Source organism: Lissotriton helveticus, chromosome 7 (genome assembly GCF_964261635.1).
Source record: "Lissotriton helveticus chromosome 7, aLisHel1.1, whole genome shotgun sequence".
In the NCBI taxonomy this organism is placed as follows: Eukaryota; Metazoa; Chordata; class Amphibia; order Caudata; family Salamandridae; genus Lissotriton; species Lissotriton helveticus.
Window position 1 is genome coordinate 180138082 of NC_136068.1, and position 23664 is coordinate 180161745.

The window sequence follows — 23664 nt, forward strand, 5'->3', positions numbered from 1 at the left end:
CAAGTCCTTTAAAATTGGACTATCACTGCCAACTGCATTTGTAATTTTGTGGAAATCTTTGTACTTTTAATTTTGGCGAAAAGACGATTCAAGTGCTTTTTAAGGGGGTAGCAATTCAAAATATTGTAACAATCGTGCGCAGGCGCTATTCAATTATAAAAAGCGTGATGTTTCCACTAGAGCAGAGCGAGCAAGACCAAAGAAACTATGAGCATAAAGCATAAACTGAGCAACAGATGGCCTTCTGCTACTGTATCTGCAGAAATTGGGTTGTTGGTTGACTGAGGTGTGAGCCCTGATCAAGCAACAGCCACAGTCCCTTGCAGGATGAGCCACAAAAAGTCAATAAATCAACCTGTGCTTAACCCTGGGTTGCTTGGCACATCAAACAGGCAGGCTTAACCTAGGGGCAACGTGTGAACTATTTATGCAGCACACAAACAGTAATAAAGTAAAAACAAGACAAAAAAATGCCAAACCAATTTATAAAAATAGATACACTTTTAAGCAATTATTTTACACCACACTGACAAAAATCTGATCAGTTTAACCCAAGTTATGAATGTTTAAAGATATTAATGAAAATTGCGCCAAAAAGCACAAAGCACCAATTATGGCTATATGGTCGTGCTGGACCAGTTCAAAATTGCAAGTTCAGGCTCACCGTGATGGTTGCGCATGTCAGCTACAGTCACCAGGTTAGTTCCAGTGAAGTTTTACCTTCTCAAATCTGTGCCAAGACTTCCGTTCGTGATCGAGAAGGCCACAAGAGGCAAGAGAGTATCATGGGAGGCTGCCAGCATCGCTGGAGGGCGTTTCTGGAGCCTTGCATTGTTGGTTCCCGCAAGTGGCCAATGCTGTAGTTCGAAGGGTCGGGCTGACAGGACTTTGCGCTGAATCGCGGTGTGAGCAGCAAAGTCATGGTGCCAACTGGCCTATTTGCAAAGAGCCCAAAAGTTTGATTTGAGCTCTGGGCCACACCAGGACTTTAGGGGCACCACTTGGGGGTTTGGGATGCCAGCACTTACTCCAAAGCAGCAGTCCTTCTTCACATACAAATATATCAAACAGATAAAATCTTCTTCCTGCTTTGAAGTGGATGCCATGATGGACACACTGTGATAGACCTATATTTCCAGACGTACATACTCCATACCCTGATTGTCTTTGGGATACAAAATGTGCCAAAAGACATTATGGATTTGGCGAATTCCACACACTTGTTAAAGCCCTGAAGACGTCCTATGTGGACAAAATGAGTCGGCAACTGGATTTTATCTGTTTTATATATTTCTATGTGAAGAAATGGTTAATGAAGGACAAATGAAGAAATACATTGGAAGTTCTTAAATGCGTACATAAAGAATGTGTTTATTATTCTACTGGTCAAACTCAAGCATCCAATTATTACGTGCGGAACCATTCTGTATTCATATATATATTATATAATGTAAAAAAGTATATATATATCAAGACAATAACCTATATATAAAATATTATATATATATAATGTAAAAGGATTAAAACTCGAGACAATAACCAATAACCTATATATAATATATATATTATATATATATAAATATATATTATTACCTACTGGCGGTCGCCAGTAGGTATATATAGTTAGGATTTTTTCTCTATGGGTTTTTTGAAAATTCTATGTCTAATAACTTTGGCGTTTGTGGACGGAATTGGCTGAAATTTTCAGGAAAATGGCACATTTTGTTTCTGAGCAGCCCTTGAAAATTTGGGGGGGGGTTCGTCCAGTGGGGGCCGAGAAAAAAGGGGGGTCCCAAAACGTGTTTTTAACATTGAGTTTTCCATAGGGCGGTTGGCCTCACTTTTAGCCCGAACGGCTGAATGGATTTGCACGAAACTTGGCAAAATTGTAGGGACTGGTAGCCCGATGTGCCTTTTGTAGGTCTCAATATATGTGCTCCAGTGGATTTTGAGAAATTAACGTTTAAAAAAAGATATATATCTGTAACAGCGGACCGGGCAGCGGCCCAGGACGCGTACTTTTCGCGCAACGGAGCTTTGTGAAGCGAAGCTGATTGGTTCTCTGGCGTCTGTCAACATTCCAAACAGTCCGTAGCGGCCGCCATCTTGTCTCTCGGTAGGATCGAGAGACAAGAGGAGGCCAAAGCGAAGGGGCAAATGACCATAAGGGGGAATAGTAGATCCTCGCTGACCCCCTAGGTTTGATGTGGAGGTTTTAAAAGGGCCCCGCGGGGCAAAAAAAAAAAATAATAATAATAATCGAACGGCTGAATGGATTTGCACGAAACTTGGCAAAATTGTAGGGACTGGTAGCCCGATGTGCCTTTGCTAGGTCTCAATATATGTGCTCCAGTGGATTTTGAGAAATTAACGTTCAAAAAAAGATATATATCTGTAACAGCGCTCCGCTTCGCGTAACGGAGGTTTGCGAAGCTGATTGGTCATTCTGTCACTGGGCTATAGTTGGGCTACATCTGGCTGATATTTGGGCTACATTTGTTTTTTTGTGTGTCTGGCGGCCATCTTTGGGCTACATTGGGCTACATTGGGCTTCATTGGGCTACATTCGGCTAATTAGCAAATAGCTCATCGCAAACTAGGAATGCTAAAGAATCGCTATTTATTCCTTAAAGTTCGCTATTTAGGAAATGCAAAAAACTTTGATGATATATATGGCGGTTCATCTCTAACAAGATAAGAAGCATAGGGATACATTTATGATGACTGGCGCATCACCAGGGATGTGTTAGTCATTCTGTGCCGCTGTTCCGTCACCTATGGTGTGCTGCATTTACAATGCGGCGCATCATGGGGCAAAAACAGCACAGATGCGTGATGTATCTGTGCCGTAAAGGTGGCGCATTGCTGGAGTTGTATCGCAAGTGTGATGAAGCTCCAGCAAGGGTCGGGGGTGCCCCTGTCGCAGGGTTTCTGTTCTCACACAGAACTGTGGACAGAGGATTGGAACCTCGGCGAATGCATTGCTGGAGTTGTATCGCAAGTGTGATGAAGCTCCAGCAAGGGTCGGGGGTGCCCCTGTCGCAGGGTTTCTGTTCTCACACAGAACTGTGGACAGAGGATTGGAACCTCGGCGAATTAGGGTGTCCCAAAACTCACGTTAGTAATCAAAAACTCCTTAGCAAGCTAGGTACAGTGTCACATTGGATATAACAAACTCTCAATGTTTAGACAATCCAGAATATGAACTTATAGTACCTCAGGATACGTGGAACTCATGAACAGTCGGTCGTTATAGATTTCTTAGAAACCAGAAAATGGAGTTAAGAAGAACAGATGTGTATTTGAAATGTTTATTTAGTAATGCCGTCTTCTCAGGCGTAGTACCTTAGATAATAAAAGTACACATATTATCAGTAGCAAAATTACCAGCATAGTTACTAGTACATAAAAAGTGAATGGTGATAGTATGTTAACATGCTGTAAATGAATAAGAGTTAGCAACACTTATAAGCAGCCGCGGGCCGTGGAGGGAGTTACGGTGAGGCAGGGAGGCGGGGAGGGGGAGAAGCAGGGTGGAGAATACAAGTACACATATTATCAGTAGCAAAATTACCAGCATAGTTACTAGTACATAAAAAGCGAATGGTGACAGTATGTTAACATGCTGTAAATGAATAAGAGTTAGCAACACTTATAAGCAGCCGCGGGCCGTGGAGGGAGTTACGGTGGGGCAGGGAGGCGGGGAGGGGGAGGGGCAAGGTAGAGAGGGCTCCACCCTGCTTCTCCCCCTCCCCGCCTCCCTGCCTCACCGTAACTCCCTCCACGGCCCGCGGCTGCTTATATCTCACCCTCCCTAATACACATATTATATTATTTGCTAAGAAGGTCTCTTTGTGTTGGTTTAGGGCGTGCCCATACTTTAGTGTCTTAGATTTGAAGGAATCACATCAGCATACACCAGCTCTCTCTTCATGTGAACCGCATCAACTGTTGTGTATGTGTGTTCGGCAAAGCAATATAAAACCCGCCTCATGCCCAGAATTGGCAGAAGTTGCACTTATGTTATGAGTATGAAGTCGTGGAGATCAGACCTCATAACAATTCTGTATCGTGTTGTTCTTGAAACTTTAGCACTCGCTGTACAGATATAGTTTAACAAGTAAAGCAGATAGTAGACCAATAACATATTATTCTCATGTAAACCACGATGAACTACTAGGTGGAAAGCTAAAGCAACAACTAAGTGTCGTGTGCAGAAGTTGCAAAAAAGGAAAAATGGCGTTTAAACCGGTAATGAGCCCATGCTAACTTAACACGGTGTAAAGATATCCAGGACCTAGATGACACCTCCTCATGATCCGGAAACGAACTGAATAAGATAATAGAAGTGCCATCTCATGAGAGCAGATTGCAAGTTTATATGTGGACGGTCCGCAAGGTAAAGCATTAAAAACTAGGAAAATTTAATGCTAAAGAAAAATAAAACAGCCAAGTACTTTATCGAGTCTTAAGCCAATAGGCAAGGTAAATAATAAAAACTTGACAAATAAGTTAATGAATTGTCAATGAAATGCTAGTACTCAGCATATCAAACATGAAAAAGGTCTATGACATAACTGTGTATGCAAAATAAGCTGCAACAGCCTCCAATAGGAAGTCACCGTCTTCATCCGAAAACAGTTCAGCCATCCAATTTAAAAGCGGAAAAGAACATACGTGCTCTCCCAGCACCGGATCCTCTATCACCATCAGAGGACAGCTCGGTGGGTTTTCAAGAAAGCTCTGTTCCAAGAAAGACTGTGCTGCCGCCAGTAAATTCCAGGGACCAAGTAGTCCATGCATCAATGCCACAGCCATAATCCTTTCGCCAGGACAAACCAACTCGTGAGTAATGATAGGAGTCATCAGCTGATTAAAGTCGACGTCAGGAGAAACCGGTCCGCAGAGACACAAATCAATGGCCCAATCGAAATCACAGGTCAGGCAGTGAAATACAGGCTGGATACAGGTGAAGTAGGAGAACCGAAAAGATAATCCATATGCCGTGCTTAATATCGCCAACGGCATTGTGCCATAATATTCTAGCATGCGATTGCGGAACAGTGTCAGCAGCTGCAGGGTCGGAGGTTGCATAGGAGGGACATCCATATTTAAAAATGTAAAAAAGCACAAGAGCGTCCGCTGGTAATGCAAGTAAAAATGCCAATCCACGAACCAGAGTGCAGAAAATACAATGAAAGGAAGCAGGGATGACTCCAAAGATTTTCTCAAATGAAGTCACGAGGCCACTGGTAACAACTTTAAAAAAGTGTGTCAGGGACTTTGTGGAGGATGCGTTAAAGATAGTCGGAAACATGTTGCTGAAATTGAAAGGCAAATCTTAATTGAAAAGGGTGTGCACCTCTGTACGGGTGTTCGCTATGTGAAGTACGAAAGTTTCACGGGCCGAACTCAAGGCCACCTCTCTCTGAGACAAAAGAGCTCTTATTCTTGCCATGCCGTTGAAACGTGTCCCAAGGTTGGTATTTGTGGCCAGATTGAAAACTCCCTATGTTCATGTGTGGGAGGAAATAGAACATTTCTGCAGCAAATAACCCGTTCACTTACTGTTACGATAAAAGGAATACTTTTAATTAACTCAGAACAATCTTCATTATTGAGCATCAAATAACTACCATTTTCCAACAACTTGAACGTGGGGATGATAGCAGGAACTGGCGTGCCTTGCAACACGCAAGCCATATTTGGTCGGTGTTTGTTGCATGAACCGTGTAACTGTATGTGCCTACACATTAGTGAATGATCTGGCGTCTCAGTGCATTCCTCTCCATTCAGATAAACTTCTTGATCATCTTTGAAACATCTGTATGTGTATGGAAGCGACCAGACCTCATGAAGAAAAGCACTACCTAAAGGTTCATAACGACCTATTGGTATATATTTCATACAATTTGAAAACTTATATAAAGCAAAAGGCAGCGTTATTAAACCGTGGATAAGGCATGTTGTCAAAAAACCCGCAATCCTCTGCTGATGATGTCACTGAGCATGTCATGAATGATGTAATATGTGACATCATCAGCAGTGGATTACGGGTAATAGTATCTCTAGTTTACTCCCCTATAGCTGTCTTTATTTTAACATAAGTGTGTGTTTCCCTCCCTTATACTTACTGTTTTTGGTTCGCTTCCAGTTCGCGTACCGGCGAGCGAACTAGGAAGCGAACTAAGAGAAATAGAGGTTGGCACAGTTCCAAATATTGTACCAATTTTTTAATAACGGGGAGGTAGTTCTGAAAAGAACTTTTTTTTTTATTTTTCTGAACATTTTTTTACTGTTTTTGAATTTTTCGGAACAGTTTTATATTTTTTGGGGTTTTTCTTGGAGGGGGCAATGAAAACGATTCATTGTAAAGGGCTCAACAGGAGCAACAAAACAAAAAAAAGAAGTATTTATTATTTTGGGCGTTTCGGACAAACTTGCATATGATAGTCAATAGCTCTGTTGATCAGAGTGATGCTTCTTTCTCCGTAGGAAATGAATCCATCGCAAAATACGCAGGTGTGTTTTACTTCACCAAATCTCATTTGTATATTTGGCACCATCTCCCTGCCCTCTGGTCCCGTTACTTCCGGTACAACAGATCTTCTGGCCATAATAGGGAGATTATCTAGGTCGTTCCGAAACTGTGCAGCACTGTAGTTGTTAGGATGCCACCTAGTCATATGGCGATGCATTGTGTAGTTTCCGAAACTGTATTTTTTGTCGGTCCCTCTGGACAGTCTATCTTGACATATAAGGCAAGTTACGTATCTTGCATTTACTTTTTTCTGACCTTTGGGAATTTTAAAAAATTGCCAAATGAAGTTTTCTTTCCGGTGAGACGTCCTGGGCTGCTCAGGCAAAAACTGCCTCTCTTCGTGCTCGTCCTCCTGTTCCTCTTCTTCTTCTTCTTGTTGAATTATAACTTGAGCAGGTGGTCCACTCTTCCTTGGATGTGGTGGAGGTGGTGGGGAAGCACCAGCTGAAGCTACTAAAGAAGCCATTGCTCAGTGATCACAAAGGGTCTTTCTCTCACAATGATGAAAGTCAGAGTGAGGAAAGAAGGAGGGATTTTCATCATTTGGGAAAAACAAGAGTTCTCAACCAATCAAAAGTGTTCATTTTAGATTATATGACCTAGTCTTACATCATTAGGAAACCAAAAGTGAAATGAACCAATGAAAAGTGTTATTACCAAGTCACATGACTTGCTGTGTTTACGTTAAGCGCTTTGCAGGGCCTCCCGGTTTGCTTCCAGAAACCTGCGCTTTGCGACTCGCTTCGCGTACCAGTTCGCTAACGTAGTACGTCATATGACGTATCACGCGACAACGTGAAACGTCATGCGGACGGGAGGCGTCACGATGTTGTTTTGTAACGCGGCACTTGCGGTAAAGAAACGTTTACCGGCTCGCGGTCTATTTCGCGGCATCAAGGTCAGCTAACGGGAAGCTTCCCGATTTGCGAAGCGGGAACTAAGAAAAAAAAATATTTAAAAAAAAAATTATTCATAAACATATAAAATATATTTTTGGATTTAAAGAAGAATACATTTTACAGCTACAGATATTAGCTGTTAAAAAACCAATGAAATTCACAGAAAAAACCATAGGTTATGGACCATATATAGTTAGGAATTAGCATTTACAAAACCTTGAAAATTCACTGAAAAAACCATAGGTTATAGACCATATATAGTTAGGAATTAGCATTTACAAAACCTTGAAAATTCACTGAAAAAACCATAGGTTATAGACCATATATAGTTAGGAATTAGCATTTAAAAAACCTTATTTTACTCACACAAAACCATTGAAATTCCATATATAGTTAGTTGCACTAACTATATATCGTGCACCCGCAATCCACTGCTGATCATGTCACATATTACATCATTCATGACATGGTCAGTGACATCACTGATGACATCACTGATGACATCTCAAATGACATCACTGATGACATCACTGATGACATCTCATTTGACATCATTCTTGTGCTAATACGATAAACCTCTTCAGACTCTAATATAACCTTAGATACACTCAGTGTATACAGACACTCACACACTGCCACTCATCCATGGAGTTACTCACACACCCAGTCAGTCATGCAAAGAAACAATCTCACCTCCATTTCTTCAACTATACAGTTAAACACACCTTACTTATTGAAACATATACTAACACATATTTACTCTCTTATACAATCCCTGATACAAGTTCACAATGATCGATACAACCACTCACTCATTCAGTGGCTCTCATGCACAGTTATTTATATATGCCAACTCTCACATGTACTGTGTTTTACATATGTACTTACTATGACATGTAGCATTGAGATATCCATTCACTCATCAATACACTCATGCACACAGTCAACTGCCCATGTAGCTGTTTCCACATGCACTCTTGAACTCATACACCTAGTGAATAAACTGCTCACACATCTATGCATAGAGTCTCACACCTTCCAGCCACCCCCACACAAACTCAATCTCCCATAGAAATACTTGGGCAACCAATTAATAACACATATAGCCTCTCGTATAGCTAATGATCAACACATGCAGCAGTTTACAGAACAACAGACATAATGATGCACAAATTAAGACAGTTTAGTCACTAACCCATGCATTCAGTGAGACACATTTAATCACTCACTCATACAGTCAGTCATGCACCTACTAAATCCTTCATCCAGACACTTATACATCCACTCAAGACATATTTTAACTTTACAGAAAAATACAGTCACTGGATGTTGTCATCAGTGATGTCATTTGAGATGTCATCAGTGATGTCATCAGTGATGTCACTGACCATGTCATGAATGATGTAATATGTGACATGATCAGCAGTGGATTGCGGGTGCACGATATATAGTTAGTGCAACTAACTATATATGGAATTTCAATGGTTTTGTGTGAGTAAAATAAGGTTTTTTAAATGCGAATTCCTAACTATATATGGTCTATAACCTATGGTTTTTTCAGTGAATATATATATATATATATATATATATATATATAAAAATATATATATAAAAATATATATATATATATATATATATATATATATATATATATATATATATATACACATAAAATGTAAAAAGGTTAAAACTTAGTTATAGATAGGAAAACTTTATTTATTCTTTCTGCACAAATCATACTTAAACTACGCAAACATTAGAAATTCTAAAGCTATAGTTGTACCTTACATTGATAATCAATGTACCGCTTTTCAATTTACTAAACCTTTATTTATCCTTTTTATGCAAGCCAAACTTTAACAATACAAACCTTAGAAATGCTAAAGTTATAGTTATACCTTAAATGTATTATTTGTGCACCACCTTCAAATTACCATAACTTTGGCACCTCCTACTGACTACATTAACTCACTCCTTTATGATGCACTCCTTATATCCTTTTATGTTAATAGTTTGGAGGCTGCCTCAATCAAAAACTCACATTTGTGTGGAGTATTTGCTGGTCAATCGTTTAGCTACAAACTGTGACTGGTGGAGAAAACAGGATGGAATAATATGAAACTAGCTTGTAATAAAATAATACCTTTAGACATCTGCCTGCATATTAAAGAGCATCCGTATGAGCAGCACATCGCCGTTTCACTACAGTTTCCACAATTAACAATGCAAGTTGTAGCATCTATTCCTGGAGGCAGCACGTTAGGCGGGCAAAATCCTGCCATAAAAGAAAATATTCACATTAGTATGCAGTTTATAATTCATAGTACATTTTTCAATGAGTTCCAAACTGTTCTGACCCCTGGATTTCCACATTTGATTGGTGGCCCTTGTGACCCCTTCTTTTCTGATCATCTTTAGGCTCAAGGTGTCCATCTTGTAATGCGTCAGACTCTTCACTTGTCCTGTGCCGCCATGAGGTACATCTCTGTGACTCGTCAGGTGCTTCACCTGACGTAAGACTCTACAGGCTGATCCTCTGCGGATCCACAGGACCCTAAATGGAGCACTTTAGTGTCTGTGTCTCCTCATGGCTATTTTGTGGCCTGAGATTCCACAAATCATTTACCTACAGGGCTATCAGGTGTTACTCGTCATGAGAATCTGGATGCTCCTTCTCTGACAATTTCCTGTCCTCTGACTCACCTGGGCTCCTACTTGTACATTTAATCCCAAAGGCTATTCCAAGCCCTAAATATTCATGGGTGCTTCACTTCCCTGTGCCCCCTCAGACTTGAGACCCTTTGTAATGTTGTGACTCCTCTGCCAGGACCCTGTGACTCTTCAAGTACCTCCCACGTGACTCGCATGAGCAGAGATCCGCCCTGCCTTATGACTTGCGTTAGCAGTGTCTTGTAACCAGCCACTGGGGGAGGGTGGACCGTAGCTACGATTGGTGCATCAGGTGCAGTGACACCAACGCCTAGATCCCTGAGCTGGCCCATTGAACCTCAATAATTTCTGTATTTTACTACCCCAACAGCAGGCAAAGAGGCCATTTTCCTTTCAAACACCATAGTCCATGGCATCCTAGCTACACTACTCCCATTGGCCCACCTGTTTTCAGACCAATGAGGCTTTTTACGTCATGTCACTCCTTAGGATGTTGGCCTGCATCCTGAGCCTAGTTTCCATGGTTTTCATTGAAAGTGTCATGTAGAGATAAGTGGTCAAATAAAATCTTCTGGTTTATTGCTGGTGTGATATGGCTGGCTGCATTCTTTCGCGGAAGAGGCTAACAAACCTTTATCCAGCCTCAATGCTTTCACAAACTCACTTATCTTCCGGGGTGTCCTATGTTGGTCTTTTTTTTCAGGACCAACCCACAGAGCCTCGACCACCATGAACAAGAGACAGTGAACCAGCCACCTCATTGCCCAATCATAAAATATGGAGTACTTGTAAAAATATCTTCCATAGCAGGCAATGAAGCACTATTTCTTTCGGCAGCCTCAATACACACAACACTTGTAGACATTCTACTAATGACTCTCTGCTGTTTCATTGTCTTCCACAAAAGTCACTTTCCTGTTCTTCAGTTCACACCCACAAAGTCTCAGTGATAAAACTAATTAAACTACCTCTGGAAATGAAATACATTGCTGTGTCATACTCGTTGGTCTGAGATTTCTTCTGGCCAAGCATGAAATCAACTGGCCCTGTAAGTCTGCCTCAGGTCTTTTGTGAGTGGCTCTATGGAATATATAGGTTCTCTAGGCTTGAGAAACCTATTTATCACGCAGGAGGATTCCCCTGCAGCATGAAAAGAACTGTGATCAGTGGTTGACCCACTCTGGAATAATGTTCTGAGTTTTTTCCTCTCAACTTTGGGTAATCAAGCTAATTATATACGTTTTCATACTACACACGCTAACACTGTTGCCATTTCACAGTCTACGTGTCCGTTGCTGTGCTCTATTCTGTTATTATGTGCAGTACTATTGAAGAATTGTCAATAAAAAAAAGTGATATTAAAACATAACTAACCATATCAGATCATATTATATTAAGTGATCTCTATGCTGTAGGACAGGCTCTTGTGAGCTTTAGTTTGAATGGCACCAATATAGATCTGGCTGTGTTCGTCTATGCTCTACATCCGCTTTGAAAGCCGTTCTACGCATGACTATAAGCAAACATCATGAGGACACACTTTACCCTTAAACCCTAACCTACTTTTTTGTCTAATGGTTCCCAGTGGTTGCGAGGTCCCTTTTTAAAATGAGCATATCTTGAACACAATTTTTTTCATAAGGACCCTGTACATTTTTATCACAATTTAACAGTGTATGGTAATTCCATAATCTCAACAAGTTTTTCAATTTTATGACTGGATACTTACAATTTAGGGTTTAATTATTCGACATTGGTGGCAACACGCTTTCATTTTGAACAATGACAGTGTTGCACCTTCAGTAACAAACCAAAAGTCAATTTGTCATTATAGTCCCTCTTCCAAATTATAGGCGTGAGCCACAGGTGAATCCCTGTAACGAGGGAGACAGCCTTTAACTACGGCTATAGCCTGAGGCAGAAGGGGTATACTGCTATTAGAACCTTCCACACACTGAGAGTAGACTGTTCTAAATTAAATTGAGAGAAACACAAAAGGCTAGTAATGTAATATAGGGGCAGTATTTTTTTACTAGCCATTATCTATCCTCTATCCTCTGCCTTTCATTTGCCTTCTATGGAACACCAAACATTTCAATATTCCAATATGTATTAAAATACATTATGCTTGTATTCATTTGATTTTAAAGAGCTGTAAGTATACCTATCTAAGCATATATGCATACAGGCTTCAAAACTCTCATTTGGTTTGTCTTCGAACTATTGAACATACCATTCAGGTTTATAGTTTTACACACAACAGATGGACTAGGATTTCAAACAATGGCAACAATCACATAGCAAGATCCTCAATTTTAACCAATCAGTGATTGGCTTATATACTTTTGCATTCTTTTGCCGTGGTTACCTGCGCCCCTTTCTCTAGATCCCCATGTGTGCTTGTTCATTCAAGCCAGACCTGTGTGTCTCCTGCTTACAAGATGTAGTCAGAATGTAAAGTGGATGCCCACCCGACTGGTTAAGTTGCGCTCTAAGAACACTAAAGCCCCATGTTATTACTGTCCAGAATAGTTGTTGCCTCATAAACGGATGTATTAAGAGGCAGAAGTGGGAAAAGATTCTACCCAGATGGGGTAAATCATTGCACAGCAGAATAGAAATAGGGTAAGGAAGTATAGCAACACAAAAAGATGATAAACAGAATGCAGAACATTGTGCTTTTGCTATCCATGCCACCACAGTTTGGGCCGTGCCATATGCTAATCAGTCTTGGCCCTGTTCCACATAGGAAAAGTCAAGCCCGAACTGCCAGGCCAGTTCCTTCTAATACCAGAAAACAAGCATCCTGGAATAGCTTATGGGGAATAACTCCACATTTTAGCTTGAATCCAGAGGCATAATGAGCACAGGACCTACATCTGGGCATTGCCTACCCACTAAGGGCGACTTATAGAAACACAAAAAGATGATGGACGGAATGCTGAACATTGTCAAGCATTCACTCCCAGTCACAGTTCTGGGTTTAATCCATCTTTTACTCACTACAAAACCCCAGTTTGGACCCAGCCATATGCAAATCAGTCTTGACCCTGCTCCCCATGGGAATAGTCCAAACCGAATTTTGGGCCAGGTCCTTCTTTTTCGGAAAAACAAGCATTATGACACCAGTTTTGGGATATCACCCCTCATCAGCCAGGCTAGCTTGAATCCATTGGCATAGCGAGCATGAGACCCATGTCTGGGCATGCCCTTCCCACTGAAGGTGACTTATAGCAACACAAAAAGATGATGGGCAGAATCCTGAACATTGTCAAGAATTCACCCTCAGTTATTTTATGTTAAGTTAATGAACATTTGGTATAGCGCACAACTCGTCCCCGAAGGGGGAATCTCTGCATTGAGGTAACAGAAAAGTTAGAAGCAGTCATTAGAACAGCCAAGTTTTAAGCTGCATTTTGAAGCCTGTGAAGCCAGTACAAGTTCTAATGAAAAATGGGAGCTTATTCCAGTGGTAAGGGAAAAGGTATGTAAAAACCCATCCACCATACTTACATGTGCGAATGCGTCGAGGGCAAAGAAAGAGCTGATTTCTTGAGCTAAGGTTTCTATCCGGACAATAAGGAGCCAATTTGTCCTGGCGGTATTTAGGTCCCTTACCTGGCAGAGATTTATGCATCAGGCAGAGGATTTTGAAAATTGCTCTCTTCTTTGTGGGAAGCCAATGCAAGGCTTTAAGCAGGGTGTGGTGATGTCATCCTTTCAGAGAGTTGTAACTCTCCCTGATGTCATTTGGAATACTGTATTGAACGTTCTATGCATCTCCGTTTGTCAGTTACAGTTTTGGCTGGAGAGGCACCAGGGACGGCTCCCTTTACCCTCTAATAAATATACTTGAAACTACTTCTACATCTACTCATCATTTCACTAGCGACAGAGGATGGGATGCGATTCATCGTCTCAAACTTAACGCATGTTGATCTCCTCCAGCCATCAAGGTTCACATCAAAGTTCAACCTTCTATCAAAATTCAACTATCTCGCATTTTTTTTTAACTACGATCAACTGTAAGTACATTTTATTAATATCATCACAAGGAGTTATTCATATTCGAAAAACCTTTGTACATTCAATAAGAACAGAGATCCGTGCCCTTTTAGCAGCAGTCTACACGTTTCTTAATCGGTCTGCACATTTTAAAAATATAAAGAGGGGAATGCAAGACTTGAACAGAAATTATCTAATTTATGGAATGTGACTTTTCCGTTTAGCCAGTGGTGCCTGCATCCTAGTGATCGCTTCTTTCTCACCGTTGGTCTTCGGAGAGACTCTCCGATGGTGTTGGTTTCCTTCAAATGATGATGTCGTGGAATTTCTAGGCTTCAGAAGTTCCGAGAAACGTAATCACATGTCTACGTGTCTTCTAGCTCTTGACTCCACTGTGCACTGACGTGTTGGCATGACGCCGATTTAGGAAGGAAGCTCTGTGGCATTGTTGTCGTTTCCATGGCAACACCACATGAAAGTAACGGCGCGTCAGAGCCGCATTAATACAAGAACATTACCGGTGAGGAAATACGATCAGTCACGGTGAGTGAAGTCTCTACTTTACGAGTACCAAGGGCTGAGCGCATCGGAAAGCCTTCACAATTCAGCATTTGTCTAAAGCATACTAATACTCTGACAAGCAGTAACTGAACTTTGTCATATTTTGAATTGACGTGTGTCAACTTTGTGCACTATACTGTTTGTCACTTCTTCGATTACGCTGATGCTCGCAGCTTTTTCTGCATGTGTGTACTTCTTAATAACAGTTCCAGCAGCTGTTTTATAGTATTTGCGCTGATACACACAGCTTCACCTGATCAACTACGCTGACTCAAACAGCAATTGTGTGTCAGTTTACAATTTTAAAGAATTCAATATATTTCCGCTGATGCACACAGCGGTTTTAAGCCCTCTAAAAAGCCATTGAAAACAACATTATCTTTTTTTTACATTCCATTTTGCTGATACACTCAGTTGCAGTGTGTCAATACTATTGCAAGATTCAATTTTGATCAATACAAGGCTGCCACCTTACGGATAAAGGAAAAATTGCAGTTATTTCTATTCTTTTTAAGAAAATGTTTAGTGTTTATTAGTAGGTTTTGCAATTTTTTTGTTGTTGTCTTTATCTCCATTAGTATTCTGCTTTTTGACTTGTATGTTTGTTTTATCATATTCATTACAAAAATGCAAAGCGTTACACCTCCTGCGCCATTTTTACAAGAACCTGGGGAGCCACAACTAGAATGGAAATTGTGGATCATATCCTTCAAAGCTTATTTAGGTGAAATTGAGGGACAAAGGTACAGACCGGAAGGAAAGAAAAATTTAATGTATTATCATTTAGGAGTCAAAGTACAAAATGTATTTGACCACTTACCTCCTTTTGAGCTAGCTGGAGGTGAGGACCCAGATGAGTTTGAGATAGCTGTAATGCAGTTAGATAAGTATTTTACCAAAACAAAAAACATAGTAGTATACAGATACACATTTTTTGCAAGAACACAAAAACCGAAGGAGAGTATTAACACTTTTATTACTGCTTTAAAAGTTCTTGCTGGAAAATGTGAATTTGATCATTTTATATCGCAACTTATTAGGGATCAGCTTGTTGCACGTTGCTATTGCAAAAAAATACAGGCAGAACTACTTACTTGTAAAGATCCCACCTTAGATGAAGCTGTCGATATCGCAAAAAGTATAGAAAGTTCCATGGATGATGCTAAACAACTTGAGTCTGCTATATAAAATTCTACTACCTCTGGTGCTGTTACCACTACATCTTCTCCTTCTACCCCTTTTTTCCTAATGTCTCCAAAGGTTTTAATATATCCAGAGGTGGTAGAAATTTAAGAGGAAACAGAGGTGGGAGAACTTTCACACCTAATAGGCAATTTAACTATAGAATGTATTGTTATGAGTGTGGATCTAATGTGCATGTTTCTTCTTTTAAAAACTGCCCAGCTGTGAGTCAACAATGTGGTCAATGTGGAAAAATAGGTCATTTTGCGAAAGTTTGTATGAGTGGAAATAGAAGAAATGTGAGATGCGTACTTAATGATTCTGATGAGCAATTTGAAGAACAATTAGATGATAATGTTATCAATCAAGATTATGTTGTGGTTGTAAAAAAACTGTCCAGAAAATAGTACTATGCAACATATTTCCGATCCTGAAGTTGAACTTACTATAGAAGACAGCCACATCCAACTTCTTGTTGTTACCGGAGCACGCATTACCATTGTGTCTCATGATAGGTATTTGAAATTCTGGTCTACTAAGAATTTACTTCCTCCTGACATACTTACAGTAACCTTTGAAGGTAGTAAAATTGATCTACTGGGCTACTTCTGGGCTAAAATAAGTGTATTTAGAGTTTCTATTAATGGGAAAGTGTATATAGCTAGACGTGGAATAAATGTACTTGGTCTTATTCACCAAGCAGAGTTTGGTCTCACCATTTAACCTGGTTTACCTAACCCTGTTTTATTGCAGACCAAACTAACATTAACCATTCTATCTCCACTAAAAATATAAATTCCCTCTCTGATCCTAAATCAATTACTCCATGGGAAGAAAAATATAGTGACATTTTTGAAGATCGTTTAGGAAAAATCTCAAATTTTCAACATTTCATCAAAATTAAAGAAAATGCTCTACTCATTAAACATAAGTTGAGAAATGTCCCATTAAGTATCAGAGGTGAACTTTCTAAACATTTGGAAACATTATGTAAACAAGGAATAATTGAAAAAGTTGAATCCACTCTTTGGTTGTCCCCCATTGTTTTAGTTAAGAAGCGGTCTGGGGATTTGAGGATGTGTGTTGACTTAAGGAGCCTTAATGATGCTATTTGGGTGGATGGTTTTCCCCTACCACGCACTGAAGACCTTATTGCCAGAGTAGGTTCCTCTTCATCGTTAACGAAACTTGATCTTAAGGCTGCCTACCATCAAGTTGAACTACATCCTCAATCCCAACATCTCACAGCTTTTGTCACCCCAGATGGTGTATTTCAATTTTGTCTTCTCCCATTTGGACTTGCTTCAGCTGCTGCTATATTTCAAAGGTTAATGACTGAAATGTTTAATAAAGATCCAACTGTTGTTGTCTTCCAAGATGACATTCTTATTTTCACCCAAAGTGAGATGGAGCATGATTTGGTTTTGGATGAAGTGTTCAGTACTCTGGCAAATAGAGGAGTCACCCTACAAAAAAACAAATGTACTTTCAAGGTCAAGGAGATTGAATATCTAGGACATGTTATTTCCAAGAAAGGTATCAAACCCAGACCAGGTCTTATAAAAAGCATAGTTGATGCACCTTCTCCTCAAAACAAAGAACAACTTATGTCTTTTCTCGGACTCTGTCAATTTTACTCGAAATTCATGCGAGACTACGCAAAAGCAACAGAATGTTTCAGAGCATTATTAAAGAAAGGATCTGTGTATGTATGTTCTGAAGAATGCCAGAAAGGTTTTGAAACTATTAAGAATCACATTGTGCAAGCTCCAGCGTTGAAAGCTTTTATTGAAGGTAAACAAACAATCATCACTGTGGATGCTTCCGAGTACGGATTGGGAGCTATTCTTTCATAAAGCGTAAATGGAAAAGAAAATACAGTAGGATTTGCTTCAAGAACTCTTCGTCCTGTTGAACGGAAGTATTCCGTAATTGAGAAAGAATTGTTAGCTTGTGTTTGGAGCATTGAAAAATTCAAACAATATGTATGGGGCAGATCTTTCATCCTTAAAACTGACCATCGTCCTTTGGTTTACATTTTGTCAGGTAAAAATATCAAGCGAACAACAGCTCGTCTAGCTCGTTTATCAACTAAACTCTTAGAATATTCTTTCACTGTTGAGTATATTCCTGGGGGAAAAAACTGCAGAGCAGACTGTTTATCATGTCTTCCCATCTCTGATGCAGATGAACAAGATTGGGAAACCGAGGTTGCAGAATGCTTTGTGGCAGTAATTAATCAATCAATCAATCAATCAATCAATACATTTGTAGAGCGCACTACTCACCCGTAGGGTCTCAAGGCGCTAGGAGGGGGGGTGCCTTTACTGCTCGAACAGCCAGGTCTTAAGCTTCTTCCTGAAGGAGAGGTGGTTCTGGGTCAGGCGTAGGTCGGTCGGGAGGGAGTTCCAGGTCTTGGCGGCCAGGTAGGAGAAGGACCTTCCTCCTGTTGTCGCTCTTCGGATGCGGGGGACGGCGGCGAGGGCATGGCTGGTTGATCTGAGGTGTCGCTTGGGGGTGTAGAAGTTGATTCGGTTGTTGAGGTAGCTCGGTCCTTGGTCGTGTAGGGCTTTGTGTGCGTGGGTGAGGAGGCGGAAGGTGATTCTTTTGTTGACGGGGAGCCAGTGCAGGTCTCTCAGGTGCCCGGAGATGTGGCTGTTTCGTGGGATGTCGAGGATGAGTCTGGCTGAGGCGTTCTGGATCCGCTGGAGTCTCTTCTGGAGCTTGGCAGTGGTTCCGGCGTAGAGGGCGTTGCCGTAGTCCAGTCGGCTTGTGACGAGGGCCTGGGTGACAGTCTTCCTGGTCTCGGTGGGGATCCACCAGAAGATCTTCCGTAGCATGCGCAGGATGTTGAAGCATGACGAGGAGACGGCGTTGACTTGTCTGGTCATGGAGAGGGAGGAGTCCAGGATGAAGCCCAGGTTGCGTGCGTGGTCCGTCGGTTTGGGTGCGCTGCCCAGGGCGGGGGGCCACCAGGAGTCGTCCCAGGCGGAGGGCGAGGAGCCCAGGATGAGGACCTCCGTCTTGTCTGAGTTCAGTTTCAGGCGGCTGGTCGTCATCCACTCGGCTACGTCCTTCATCCCTTCGTGCAGGTTGGCTCTGGCGGCGGCGGGGTCGTTGGTCAGGGAGAGGATCAGTTGGGTGTCGTCGGCGTAGGAGATTATGTTGAGGTTATGTTGGCGTGCGATGGCCGCGAGGGGGCTCATGTAGACGTTGAAGAGGGTGGGACTCAACGAGGATCCTTGAGGGACGCCGCAGATGACTTCGGTGGCCTCTGACTTGTACGGTGGTAGGCGGACTCTCTGTGTTCTTCCGTCGAGGAAGGAGGTGATCCATTCCAGTGCCTTCTCCTGGATTCCGATGTTGCCAAGGCGCTGTACTAGGGTGCGGTGGCAGACAGTGTCGAATGCCGCGGAGAGGTCCAGGAGGATGAGGGCCGCTGTTTCTCCGTTGTCCATCAGGGTTCGGATGTCATCGGTGGCGGCGATGAGGGCGGTCTCCGTGCTGTGGTTGGCTCGGAAGCCAGACTGTGAGGGGTCGAGGGATCCATTCGTCTCGAGGAAGGCGGCCAGCTGTTTGTTGACGGTCTTTTCGATGACTTTGGCCGGGAACGGGAGGAGCGAGATGGGACGGTAATTCTTGAGTTCGGTGGGGTCCGCTGTAGGTTTCTTGAGTAGAGCGCTGAGTTCGGCGTGCTTCCAGCTCTCCGGGAAGGTGGCGGTGTCGAAGGAGGTGTTGATAATGTCCCGCAGGTGGGGTGCGATGACGACGTCGGCCTTGTTGAAGACGTGGTGAGGGCAGGGGTCGGTTGGAGATCCGGAGTGGATGGAGTTCATCGTGCAGATGGTGTCTTCGGTGTTGATCGGGGTCCAGGCGCGGAGGGTGGTGGTGGGTGGCGTTGCTGCGGTTGTGACGTGCGTCGGTTGGATGCTGAAGCTGTTGTGTATGTCCGCGATCTTGTTGTGGAAGTAGGAGGCGAGGGAGTTGCAGAGGTCTTGCGATGGGGTGATGTCGTTGTTTCCGGCGTTGGGGTTGGAGAGCTCTTTCACGATGTTGAAGAGTTCCTTGCAGTTGTGTGCGTTGTTGTCCAGACGGTCCTTGTATGCAGTTTTCTTGGTGGCGCGGATCAGTTGGTGGTGTTTCCGGGTGGCGAGCTTGAGGGTGGACATGTTGTTCATTGTTGGTTCCCTTCTCCATACTTTCTCGAGGGCTCGGCAGTTCTTCTTGGAGCTCTTGAGTTCGTCGTGAACCATGGGGTTTTTCTGCTGCCGGGTCTGCTGGGCGGGGTCCTCAGAGGGGCGAGTTCGTCCGCGCAGTTGCTGATCCACTTCGTGAGGTTGTCGGCGGCCTGGCTGGGGTTCGTTGAGCCGGCCGGAGGGTGCTGGCTCAGGGAGGCGGTGAGCTGGTCGGCTGTGATCTTGTTCCAGCTTCTTCGGGCAACCTGTTGCTGGTGGTGGTGGATCGTCGTTCTTTTGAAGTTGAAGTGGACGCAGCTGTGGTCCGTCCAGTGGAGTCCTGTTGCGTGGCTGAAGGCGATGTCTTTGCTGGATGAGAAGACGGCGTCGAGTGTGTGTCCGGCGAGGTGGGTGGGGGTGGACACCAGCTGCTTGAGTCCGAGGTTGGCAAGGTTGTCGAGCAGGGTGATGGTGTTGCGGTCGCTGTTGTTCTCCAGGTGGAAGTTGAGGTCCCCGAGGAGGATGTAGTCGGCGGAGGGGAGGGCATGCGGGCTGATGAAGTCGGCGATGTCCTCGCTGAATCGTGTGCGTGGTCCCGGGGGTCGGTAGATCAGGGTGCCTCTGAGGGTGGTCCTCGGGTCGGTGTGGATCTGGAAGTGCAGGTGTTCGGCGGTGGTTAGGGTGTCGTCGGTGTTGGTCGTGATGCGGATGGTGTCCCTGTGGATGATGGCGATGCCTCCTCCCGTCTGGTTGGCGGTGCGGTCCCTCCGGATGATCTTGTAGCCTTCTGGGATGGCGATGGCGATGTCGGGCGCTGAGGAGGCGTTCATCCAGGTCTCCGTGAGGAAGGCGATGTCAGGGGCTGTGGTGTCGAGGAGGTTCCAGAGTTCGATGGCGTGTCTGTGGACGGAGCGGGTGTTGAGCAGGATGCACTTGAGGTGGTTGCTGCTGGTGTTCGGCCTGGCGGGTGCTGGTGCAGGGCAGGTCCGGACGCAGGAGAACTTGCAGGCGTGGCAGCTGAAGGGTCCGTGGGTGTGCTTCGGGGTGGCTCGGTGGCATCCCGGGATGCCGCTGGTGTTGAGTGCGAAGAGTTCGGCGGCGTTGTAGGTTCGTCGGGTCGGCCTTCGTCGGTGGGGGACAGGGTTCCTGGCACTGGGCGCGGTCCAGGCGCGGACGGGCGCAGACGGGCTTACCTTTGGCGCGCCTTCGGCACACAATCGGCGCGCCCGCTGCGCGTCAACGCTGCGCGTTCGCACGGTCGCCATATATGGCGAAGTGCGCGGGGGGCGGAGCAGCTGGGAGGCGGGAGCGGGGAGGGTACAGAATGAAGAAAGGGGCGGGGTAAGCGGTGGAGGCGGGAAGCGGGGAGCGGGGAGGGATGAGACGGGGCCGGCTGAAGGAACAGGCAACCAGGCAACAATGGGGGAGAAAATCACAGAATAACAGCAAATATTACAAAACAAAGCACAATATTAACAGGCACAGAAACAGAGGGAAGGAAGCGAGCGGAGACCACGCCGCTCGATGTCAGGGGGCGTGGTCACGCGGCGGAGCCGGGGCAGCGAGGCAGAAGGCGGGAAAGGCACTCGCAGCAGCTGGTGGCCGTGCGGCGCGGGGGTGTCCTAGAATTAGGTCACACTCACCTGCGTCGCACGGTCGCCATATATGGCCAAGTGCGCGGGGGGCGGAGCAGCTGGGAGGCGGGAGCGGGGAGGGTACAGAATGAAGAAAGGGGCGGGGTAAGCGGTGGAGGCGGGAAGCGGGGAGCGGGGAGGGATGAGACGGGGGCGGCTGAAGGAACAGGCAACCAGGCAACAATGGGGGAGAAAATCACAGAATAACAGCAAATATTACAAAACAAAGCACAATATTAACAGGCACAGAAACAGAGGGAAGGAAGCGAGCGGAGACCACGCCGCTCGATGTCAGGGGGCGTGGTCACGCTGCGGAGCCGGGGCAGCGAGGCAGAAGGCGGGAAAGGCACTCGCAGCAGCTGGTGGCCGTGCGGCGCGGGGGTGTCCTAGAATTAGGTCACACTCACCTGCGTCGCACGGTCGCCATATATGGCCAAGTGCGCGGGGGGGCGGAGCAGCTGGGAGGCGGGAGCGGGGAGGGTACAGAATGAAGAAAGGGGCGGGGTAAGCGGTGGAGGCGGGAAGCGGGGAGCGGGGAGGGATGAGACGGGGGCGGCTGAAGGAACAGGCAACCAGGCAACAATGGGGGAGAAAATCACAGATTAACAGCAAATATTACAAAACAAAGCACAATATTAACAGGCACAGAAACAGAGGGAAGGAAGCGAGCGGAGACCATGCCGCTCGATGTCAGGGGGCGTGGTCACGCGGCGGAGCCGGGGCAGCGAGGCAGAAGGCGGGAAAGGCACTCGCAGCAGCTGGTGGCCGTGCGGCGCGGGGGTGTCCTAGAATTAGGTCACCATCAAGACAATTTGTCATTCACAGAAGATGATTGGACTATACAAATTCACAAAGATCCTATTCTTAAAGAGGTTGCTTCATTAATTAAGAAAGTTTGGCCAAGAGAAAAGTGTCTTTCTCATGGTCTTCAGGCATTCTGGAAAGTTAATGATGAACTTTCAGTACAAAATGAAAAAGTAGTCAGGGGCGACAAACTCATCCCTCCTGCTTGTTATCGTGAAAAAATCATTCTTAATGCTCATTCAGGTCATCTTGGAGCAACTATTACTAAGAGGAAAGTTAGGAATGACTTTTGGGGGCCCAGAATGGACGCGCAGATTGATGATTTAGTGAAGGAATGTTCACATTGTAACAACAGTGATAAAGCCTTAGAGGCACCAGGGACGGCTCTCTTTACCCTCTAATAAATATACTTGAAACTACTTCTACATCTACTCATCATATCACAGGGGTACTGAGGAGGTGCCCAGAGGCTGTTTGTTAACCAGTCGGGCTGCCGTATTTTGTACTACCTGCATCTTGGCATGAAGGGATGCATTTGATGTTAACATGAGCGGGTTTCCATAGTCCAGGTGGCTGATTAGCAGGGCCTGGATGAGAGTCTTGCGAGAGACCTGTGGCAACAACTAGAAAATCCTCTTATGAAGGCGCATTGTCCCAAAGCACATGCCAAATGTAGATGCCACATGGTCCTTTATTGATAGCTTGCTGTCAAAGAGAATACCCAAGTTCCTCACCGTGCTTCTGTGAGAGGGGTTTTTTTGGATGATGTATATAAAAATATTTTCTATAAAAAAGTTTTGTTGATGGAAATGGAGAACGAAATTAAAATGTTTTCCCCTAACCGTGGTTTTATGTTAATCTTGTGGTACATTTTTGGTATAGAGCATACTGTATTGTGGGTGCTCCTTGGAAGTAAATGAAAAGTTACTAGAGTATTTAAGGTTTCAAATTCATAGGTTGAGGACCATTGTTTTTTGATAATATTGTATACCCAGGTCCATGCCTTAGGGTTACCCCATTTTTTCTTAATGTTTACTTCTGTGAGAGGGGGCAGGGTCAAGCTCCACAGGCCACATAGTATAGAGAAATGATAGATAATGTGTGCACCGGACTAAAGAGTTATCACCCATAACAGAAGTGAGACAGTGAGACCCTTCTTAAAAAGCAACTACTACCTTGACACCAAACTACCT

General features: G+C 44.0%; 1 pseudogene across 1 annotated transcript in view; it reads right to left on the bottom strand.

The window, feature by feature from the left end:
• Positions 1-23664, bottom strand: part of LOC144768989 (uncharacterized) — a 641387-nt pseudogene that overhangs the window by 40821 nt on the left and 576902 nt on the right. Inside the window, exons 15-16 of the transcript XR_013598658.1 lie at positions 15497-15544; positions 9584-9715 (exon numbers count right to left, since the gene is read on the bottom strand). The product of XR_013598658.1 is annotated as an uncharacterized LOC144768989 (transcript). The remainder of the gene's footprint in view (positions 1-9583; positions 9716-15496; positions 15545-23664) is intronic.